Source organism: Mangifera indica, unplaced genomic scaffold, assembly GCF_011075055.1.
Source record: "Mangifera indica cultivar Alphonso unplaced genomic scaffold, CATAS_Mindica_2.1 Un_0004, whole genome shotgun sequence".
In the NCBI taxonomy this organism is placed as follows: domain Eukaryota; kingdom Viridiplantae; phylum Streptophyta; class Magnoliopsida; order Sapindales; family Anacardiaceae; genus Mangifera; species Mangifera indica.
This window is the reverse complement of record NW_025401096.1, coordinates 306,933-318,088: the sequence shown is the minus strand read 5'-3', so window position 1 is coordinate 318,088 and position 11,156 is coordinate 306,933. Positions and strand designations below refer to the sequence as shown.

At 28.4% G+C, this 11,156-nt stretch overlaps 1 pseudogene; it reads left to right on the top strand.

The window, feature by feature from the left end:
* Nucleotides 1-1,626: 1,626 nt before the first annotated feature.
* LOC123205387 lies at nt 1,627-2,762 on the top strand (annotated as a pseudogene).
* Nucleotides 2,763-11,156: the final 8,394 nt, after the last annotated feature.

The window sequence follows — 11,156 nt, the reverse complement described above, 5'->3', positions numbered from 1 at the left end:
CAAATTTGAACTATCCTTAATTTTAGCTTATTGAACTCAATTAAGGTAATTTTTTTATTTGAATTGAACTAGAAAAAAGGTGTTTGGACCATAGTTATCAGCATCCTATGATATATAACATATATCTTATGATACCATATGATATAAGTGTAAAACGATACGTATCATTAGATATATCAAATTAATATGATACAATAAATGTATCATATGATATGATATGTATCCTACGATATAACACATATTACCAATACAAATTAATATAATTTTTAAATAAAATGATGATATAGTAGAGTTGTATATAAAAGATTTTAAAATTTTAAAGATATTTATTATATTTTTTAAAATAATTACATGTTGATTAAATTATTTTTATTATTTTTTTATTTTTTTTTAAATTATATCATATAATACTTAATACATAATATATAAAATTATATTTTTAATATATAATATGATGTCCAGCCCAACTAATATAATTTATTAGTTTATAATAGATTTGGTACATAACTTTTATCATATGATATATAATATGATAAAAATTATATCATACAATACTAAATATATAATAAAATGTTTACCATATGATTTATTGGAATTTGGAAATTATGAGACAAATACATTTTGGAGTCTTGTGTCAGTCGGTCGCTTCTTTCTAACTCCCTATTAGTTGTTTTGGATGCACACATTGTCACTAGTCTCAAAAAACTTTATCTTTGCCAATTCAAATGGACCGATAAGACTTGAAATAGTGAACCCAGTCGTCACTCTAAACCCTTTATCTTTTCATATAAGAGTTGTATATAAAAAATTTTAAAATTTTAAAAGTATTTATTATATTTTTTAAAATGATAACATGTTGATTAAATTATTTTTATTATTATTTTATTTTTTAAAAAATTATATCATATAATACTTAATACATAATAAATAAATTTATATTTTTACTATATAATATGATGTACAGTCCAACTAATATAATTTATTAGCTTAATATAGATTTGGTACATAACTTTTATCATATGATATATAATATGATAAAAATTATATCATACAGGACTAAATATATATATCATACAGGACTAAATATATAATAAAACGTTTACAGTATGATTTATTGGAATTTGGAAATTATAAGACAGATATATTTTGGAGTCTTGTGTTAGTCGGTCGCTTCTTTTTAACTCCTTATTAGTTGTTTTGGATGCACACATTGTCATTAGTCTCAAAAAACTTTATCTTTGCTGATTCAGATGGACCAATAAGACTTGAAACAGTGAACCCACTCGTTACTCTAAACCCTTTATCTTTTCATATAAGAGTTGTATATAAAAAATTTTAAAATTTTAAAGATATTTATTATATTTTTTAAAATGATAATATGTTGATTAAATTATTTTTATTATTATTTTATTTTTTAAAAAATTATATCATATAGTACTTAATACATAATATATAAAACTATATTTTTAATATATAATATGATGTACAGTCCAACCAATATAATTTATTAGTTTAATATAGATTTGGTAAATAACTTTCATCATATGGGGTATAATATGATAAAAATTATATCATGTAGTACTTAATATATAATAAAACATTTACAGTATGATTTATTAGAATTTGGAAATTATGAGAAAGATACATTTTGGAGCCTTGTGTCGGTGAGTCGCTTCTATCTAACTCCCTATCAGTTGTTTTGGATACATACATTGTCACTAGTCTCAAAAAGCTTTATTTTTATCGATTCAGATGGGCCAGTAAGACTTGAAACAGTGAACCCAATCATTACTCTAAACCCACCAAGGACGCTCATCGAGCATATCGGCTTTCTTCTGATACCATCTCCAGTAGAATTCCAATCCTTCAACACGATGAATTCAACAAACTCCAATCAGAAATTCAATAAGTATGGCGCCCCAACCGGAATCCCGGTGGCTCAAGGCTTTCGGCACCAACCCACATTGGAAGCTTGGTCTTCTGGACTTTGTGACTGTTTCTCTGACTGCTTAACCTGTAAGTCCATTATGCCGATGAGTTTTTTTTCCTACAACCGCCTCAAGGCTTCATAATGATCATTAATCTGTTTATCGTTTAACAGGCTGCTTGACGTTTTGGTGTCCATGCATCACTTTTGGACGAGTTGCTGAGATTGCAGACCGAGGACATACCTGTAAGGAATCAACTAACAATGGGTTAAAAAATAAACGTGTTGTAAAGTGATTAAGTGATTTTTTTATTTTTGTTGCAGCTTGTGGTACAGAAGGAGTGCTTTATTGTCTACTTGCTGCTATGACTGGTTTTACATTTTGCTACTCCTGCTGTTATCTCACGAAGATGCGGCAGTAGTTCAGCCAAGAAATTGTTGCGACTGCTTGGTTCATTTTTGCTGCGAGCCCTGTGCCCTTTGTCAAGAATATCGCGAACTCGAAAGCCGTGGATTTGACATGTCAATTGGTATGTGTGTGTGTGTGTGTGTGTATATATATATGAAATGGATCATTGAATATTAAATTATGAATTGAGTTATCATTTTCTGATCGTCTTGGATCTTTTAACAGGATGGCAGGGTAACGTTGAAAGGCGAAATGGTGGAGTGGCCATGGGAGCTGTTCCTCCTTCTGTAGAAGGCGGCATGAAAAGATAGAAAATCCTCAGTGGAAGAAATGTATTATCTCTCCAAAGTTGATAGAGTTATTGCCATATAATAATGATATATTATAAATTAATAAAACTAGATGAATGTAATTTTGGATACTTAATTACATATTTAAATATTTAATTATTTAATAATGTATCATTTAAATATTTAATTATATATTAAATAATAATTATATATAGCGTTGTTAATTAAAAATTACAAGTGATTGAATCCATAATTTTTGTGCCGAATAAAGTTTAAGGTTTCACTACTCATAAGGTTGAATTTAGATTGAATAAATTTAAAAGATCAATTTTTAAGAAAATCTGGGTATAACCCATGGACAGGAGTGACATGCCATAATATAGAAATGACTAACAGTGGAAAGGTGAACAAGTAGTATACTTGCCATGTAATTATCAATTAGGGTTTACGTATAAAAGTTATATTAAAGTGATAAAGAGGAAAAAACAATTTCTTATTCATGTTATATTCTTCATTATTTATAGTGAAATTTTCTACATCATTTGCATGTGGTTTTTTTTTTTATATTAGGTTTTTTACACAAATATTTGTATTCATGTGTTGAGTATTTGTGTCTTTGATAATTTGTTTCTTTCATAACAAATCATATAATAAAATATTCCACATAATTATTATATTATTATTAATTTCAAGGTTTATTGATTGTTTATTCAAGTCATAAGCTCGTTGGTTCATCCAACTATTCAATATAAAATTTGAGCTCAATTGAAAAACGAAACTCAAACAACTTGAGCTCAATTTACACCCTAGGAGCATGTATCAACGAAATGCTATGTTAGCTTGTTATCTTGATCATGTGTCAGTGGCCCCCATAGTGGTGGAAGGTGGCCTGAAAAAATAGGCACATGTATCAAATCTTGTTCATTTGAGCTTTGAACCTACACAAATAATAATTCTAACAATAAAGTTATTGTGCAGTTATTGTAAATTTTTTTTTTTTTTTATAGCGAGAAATTTGATTTGAATTGGAAAAACAATATTAAACAGATAAAACTTTTAAGTTTACAATAATTATATCAGATAAATAAAAAATTTGATATTGAATATCGTTAAAAGAGACTTGAACTTATATTCTTTTATACATAAAATCTCATATTTTATCACACAAACTACTATTTAGGAATATATTCGATTTGAATAATATTATATACACTAAATTTTAAATATCTTATTAAATATCTAAATTACATGCAAAGCTTTATTAGTTGTTTCTTGTACGGTTATTTTTATAAGTAATTTTTCTTTCGTTTATCAGAAAATGAAGTTAAATTATATGATTAAAGGGAATTTGACATAATTTAAAATTGGTGTTTACTCAATTTTTGAGAAGGCATAGTTGTTTGGAGTAATCGACTCGGTGAATGGGGTATTTCGGTATTCCCTAAAAATGAGGGGCGGTTTTACATTAAATTTATGGTTAAATATTATTTTGTTAAAATTTAATAATAAGTAATACTGGTGCAGCAAAAACGTGATGGGCCCATAACCGACAAGTTCCTTATAAGCCTAGAGTCTCTTGGAGCGTACCTCTAATGGGTCGATCCACAATTATATATTTGTTATTATTTTAATGTTTTGTTTTTTGGATTGTGTTGGATCGGCTTGTGAATCAAATCCTAACCCCTTGTACAACCCGTAAAATTGTAAGTCATGTCTTTGAGGGCTATGCCTACTTTTAGTGGGTCGGGTCTTGCCCCGGCTAATCCAACCCTCTAGATATATCCATGTATTATGAGTTGAACAAGAAAAATTGTAAGGTCAAAACATTATTTGGGTATTAATATTCTATCTTAAACTAACATTTTAACTTTAAAATGATCACCATTTTAAAAAGACAAAAAAATTGAAACTAACATTACAATCGGCAATCCAATTTATATGGGTACTAATAATGAATTAATACATTATTAATATCTTTAATCACATAAGATTATCCATAATCATAATTATTAATAATCAAATTAAATAATAATATATTATCATATAATTAAATAATTAAAAATAAAATAATATATAATTATATAATAACAATATTTATAAATCTAAAATATATATATATATATAATATTATCTTTTAAAATAATATATAAATTTTAAAAAAATTAAATTTTTAATAAATAATATAATATTTAACTACCACGATTGCAACTTAATTGATAATCACTTATTCAAGGAACCTATGAATGCAATGGGACCAAAACTTATTTATTCAATGAGTCGCAACTTGGCATCGAGTAATCAAGTTACAATTAATTATACAGATGTGAACCTAATCAAATGGATATTGACCTAATCAAATGACTCATTCATGTCTTGAGTAGTCCAACCATCAATATATTGCATTAAAATAATTAAAATTTTCCATATATATTAATTGGATTGATCACAAATTTCCAATCGTACAAATAGACTCTTATTAGAGTCTTGCCGTCAATATTTTTTTGTTATTTATAGTGAAATTTTCTCCATCATTTACATGTGGGTTTTTTTCATATTAGGTTTTCACATAAATACTTGCATTCATGTATTGAGTATTCGCGTCTTTGATCATTTGTTTATTTCATAACAAATCATATAGTAAAATACTCTACATAATTATTATATTATTCTTAATTTAAAGGTTTATTGATAGTTTAATCAAGTCAAGTCATGAGTTCGTTAGTTCATCGAACTAGCCATCATATGGTACATAATATGTATTATATAATTATATACAAATAAAAAATAATATATATTATAAAATATATTAAAAATTTATACTACATAATGAATGTACCGACAATTAGTTTTTTTATATGCGATTAGACTAATACATCGAAATTGACAATCTTTTATTCAATTAACTTATTAACAAGGTTATGAAAACCTAAATCCTGTGGTAATCCCGTCCGATTGTCAATTTAGATGTAATCATGTTACTTTAATAAAATCAAACCATTTTACATTTTAAATCAAATCAAACTGAAAAAATGCAGTTTGATTTGGTTTGAATTACGGTTTGAACGTATTAAAATTATCTACTTTTAATTATATATTATTTAATAAAATTAATTGAATTATAGTTTTTAAGAATATAATATATACACATAATATATATATAAATAAAATATACATGTAAAGAAAATAACAAAATAAATATTAAAAAAAGCAAGATCTACAACTAATTATTTATTGAAAATTTTTGTTAAATATAGTTATATATAAGCATTTTAAAAAAATGCGATTTACTATTTAGTTTAATTTGAAAATTGTCAAAACAATAACCCAAACTAAAAACTGTTTTTCAAAAATTTATTGCTCCAATCAAACCATAATTTTTAAACAGTTTGATTTAATTTTATAGTTTAAACTAAATTATGAATACTCATAGAATAAAGGTTATCCTGTTATGACACCTTAATTTGTAAATGGGATAATAATATAATTAAAATATTCATATTTATATTTTACAAATTGGACAATGACATAATTCAAACACCTATAGTTTGCATATAATAGATGGGATAATGATATAATTTAAATATTCATTATTTGTAATAATGAATTAAAATATTTATGTTTACATTTTACAAATTGGATATCCACAAATTTTAAATATTCACGGTTTTTAATTTGCAAATAGGATATAAATATAATTAAAATATTTATGTTTGTATTTTATGAAAAGAACAATTATATAATTTAAATTTTAGTGGTATTGAAATATATTTAAAAGCAAATTATACAATAAAATATTGTAAATGATGTGGAAAATTTACCAGAGAATGGAATATTGAAGTAGGAGATTGAAGTTAGACATAGAAGTTGTGTTACCAAATAACGAAAGCAAAACAAAATTTTCACTTGGATCGAAATCTCCCCAATGACTACATATAAAGGATATGTGAAACGTAAAGGGTGGGAGACCCATTTATATAGGATTCCCACCGCCTCAATTGATTTGATGGGATATCTATAGGGGTGGATTCAAACTGAGCCGAGTTTAAACACAGGCAAGCTCAATATCAACTCAGTAACTGTTCATTCGAGCTCGAGCCACGGCTTGAGCTCACTGAGTGCAATGAAATGGCAACTCGTATTCAAGCTCGTTGGCTTGCGAGCTACTTGTAAGCCTTTCAGGAGCCTAGCTCGGAATACTTAACCAGTCGAGCTACTCGTGGGCTATTAACGAGCTGAGGTCAAATATGCTTAATGATCCGAGCTATCGAGCTCGGCTCGATTATGCCTAACGAGTCAAGCCTGACGAGCTTAAAGTTCACAAGATCACAGTTTCAAAATGTTATTTTCGTTTAAACATCGCTTAAAGCATTTTCATTGTTTGTAAATCAATATATTTATATATTTTAAATATTTTCAAGAAGAAACACAAAACTAATTTAGCAGATAATGAATCCCTGTAACTTCCATTCTTGTTTATCAGTTGTGGTATAGTATAAAATCTAGGCTGCTTCCAACAAATTCCCCTCCATCAATGACTGTAAGAGATCCATAGCTACTAATATTTATGCTTTTTCATCCGGAGTTTTGATCTCGCAAATCATTAGTAAACACCCCTGGGGAAGACAACAACATTTTCAGTTTATCAGATCCTGCATCATCTCTAAATCAAGAAGTCAAACTCACTTTTGAATGATATCACAATATGCTAATCGGTGGATTGCAAATCCGAAAACTCAAAACTATATGGGACTGAATCTTAAGCAGTAGTCTTCAAGCGCATACTAAAGCATATTCGCATACCAACTTCAAGAGGATTACTCACTTCATTTTATATTTTATAACACAAGTATGGTGAAGATCTGAAAAGAGATTCATACACCCAGAAAACCAATCTGACAGAATCCCAGCATAAGGAAGCAGATGAAAGTATTTGACAACTGGGGTAACTACTATGAAGATGATGGTCTGACAATAACACAGATGCTTCAGTAATTTTAACAAAAAAAAGAGGAAGAAAGTAAATTAATAGTCCATAACATAGCTCATTAGAAAACAGTGAAGGCGAAACAAATAAACCACCAATCTAAGACAAAACAACAGTCTAAATAACTCAGAAATTTAAGGAAAAAATTAATATAATTTCCTGCAACTTTGCACCAAACAAGTCATTTATATAACAATTATACTAAGCGATAAAAAAAAAGGACTTCAACCATACAAAAACGCAAATAATCATTTCAAACCCAATTTAAAGTAAATAATCTACAAATCAAGACAACCAAATAAGGAAAAGATACAAACAAAGAATATATCCAAGATCATCATGTCATTCAACAATTCAAACAAATCAAAACAAACTTTGAATCAATAACCTAAACATTTTTAATATTTAATAATGGAAGTTTTCTCCACCCTCAAAGTATAATAATAGCATTTCAGAATTATATCAATAACCTGATGAGGTTCATTTACTTCAAGGAAGCCTCAAGGGTTTACCCTAATAAACCCAATATAGTATCACTCTTGTCTCCTTTTACTTGCTTTACTCTTTTACCCTTGCTTTGTTTGAATAGACAAAAAGTGTTTATCTAACTAACAATATAGGTGCAAAAAAGTTTATAAATGCTATTAAACCCAACCAAATTCTATTAAGATAAAAAAACAACGTCACATACACCCTCAAAGTTAATATTATAAAGACAACAACAATTAAGAATTAAATGCTATTAAATATTATATTACCTTATATCTTTATTTATCTGGCAAGATAAGTTTAACAATCTCGTTTTCACCTTCCATCTTCAAGAAATTAAAAATGAATGAAAGCTATTAATCATACTGCCAACAATTAAAGGAAAAATCAATTTAAAGATCATGCAGTTATGATAAGTAATTGACTACCTCATCTTGTTTCTTCATATTATAACGTGTTCTCATTCAATCGGCTCCACATATAAGAATATTGACTATTTCTGATGACAAGGATGACTTGTACGTGTCAATCACTCTACTACCCACACTAAATGTGCTCCCAGAGGCTACTTTTGTAATAAGAATTGTTAAGATATCGACTGTTATTTGTGAAAGTACTTTATACTTGTATTGATTATCCCTCCACCAATGAAGTACATTAAAGTTGTTTGAGTTAACATCATCAGGTATCTCAACACCACGTTCTACAAGATACATTTCCAACTCAGACTTCATGGTTTCTTTTAAGTAGGTTTTCTCTTTATGATCCTTCAAACACAACCAACTATATCCAAGACCATACTGTCTACTCTCATAATATCAAGAGCTTGATGATTTACCTACAAATTAAATATTAGAACCTATGATATGTTATAAAGTTTCAGTTAATGACAATAATTATCTAATGTACTTGATAGTGCTTGTTGGGTCCTTATCTGTTATTGTGGATGTGCAAATGAAGTTGATGAATTTCCTAATGATAACATATCAATGTATTCCTTGTATAATTTTTTTAATATTTTTTTAATATTTTCTATCTCCACAGGGGCATTTTCTTCACCATATAAAATGGGAAATGTCAAAGTAATCATAAGAAACTTTATCCTAAAATCATCACAAGCCAAACTAATCAGTTAGAAACATGTTCTTTATCTACATATATATTATAATAAACACAATCATTGATAACTTAATTACCTGGGATCCATGATGCTAGCGATTGCCATAAGGAAATTCACTTCACCCCAATATTTCTTAAATTTTTCTGACATTGCTCGTACCATCGTCAATATAGAATAATCTTCATCAAATTCTCGCTCTTTAAGGATCTCTTTTATCCTAAACATTTCTGAAAATACCTATTTGCGATTGTATACTGCGACCTAGAAATTAATTTTGTTATATCATCAAATATTTCTAAAAAATCACAGATAACCTCCAATCTCTCCCATTCTTCCTTGGTCGAGTAATATATATAGTTTGACTCAACAAACATAAAACGAAGGAAAACCTCTCTAAATTGTATTGCTATCGTTAGCATTTTGTATGTACTATTCCATCGCGTGGCACAATCCAAAACTAGCTTCCTTTCGCAAAATTTTTTTGTCTTGCTTCACTTGCTTTTATAAACTTCACACTCTCCCGAATATTGTCCATGATGGATTTAATTATAGCCACCGTATCTTGAACTAACAAATTGCAATATAGGCAGTGCACCTAACATGGAAAACTCTTCCATCAAACAACAAAGGTCTCTGCATTTGAAAATCTTCCTTCAACCTTCTAATGCAACTATCATTTACAGTAACATTGTCTACTGCGACAGTTTCCACCTACAAACAAAATTAATGAATAATAATGAGATGCAATAAAATTATACATGCATTTTTTAAAACAATTGGCAAAGTTGATTTTACCTTATTTTCAATCCTCCAACGCTTTAAACAGTCAAAAATTGCTACTGCAATGTCTATTGTTGTCTTAGGCGGAGGTAAGTGCACAAAATTTATAATTCATTTATTTAACGACCACGACTGGTCCGCCCAATGTGCCATAATTACCATATATTCAATATTTTGATGATCCGACTTCCAAAGATTAGTAGTAATGCTAATCCTTCTGGTCTCATCAAAAGTGTTCTTCAACTTCATACGCTTTGCTTGATAAACCCTAATGCAATCAGCTTTTACTTGTTTCTTTCCAATTTTTTCTTAAAAAGGTTACAGAACGTGACAAAAATTAATGAAGTCGGGGTGCTCAACTATATTAAACGACAATTCAAATATCATAACTAGGTGAGTCAGGGCCTCTCGAACTTGAAACACTAACATCATAATCATTGTATTAGTTAATACAATTAATTTCATAACAATTTTATAGTAACAATAAACATTATTAATTGAACTCAAACTGATATTGTGATGCTCATAATTCGTCTTTGTTTTTAGCACAATTGGAGTAGGAAACCCTAAGGTTGAACGCTCAAAATCGAAAATAGTTTGTCCCCCCCACGACTAAATCATTCCTCATTGCTTTCTTCCTATCAACACATTGACCCATATGTCATGTCAAATGGGAAGTAGCCTTGGTCTTTTGCAATTTCAACTTTTTCTTGCAATATTTGCATACCGTATATATAGCATCTGTAATAGTAACAAACATATCTTCTAAAAAACACTCCTAAACAACTGATGTTTTCCTTCTCTTATTAGATGGAATAATAGAAAATGGTGCTTTTGTTTGTCTTTCAGTACATTTAATTGTTTCATCTTCTTCAACTGAAGATAAGACATCAAAATCTTCAATTGCAGCCAAATCAATATCCACACCATTAATTCCAACTGTTTCAGTAGGTATAGGTGCTTCAATTTGCACCGATTTTCTCTTAATCGATGCATATACAGAAAGAGCCATCATGCTAGTTGTAAATGCTTGTGATGAAACTCGACTTGCTCCGGATGGTTCTACTATTTTTGATGTCATATTTTAAATCACAATCATAATTAGACGGTTAGCTATAAATGTAATTAAAATAAATTAGATATATATAGAATATATT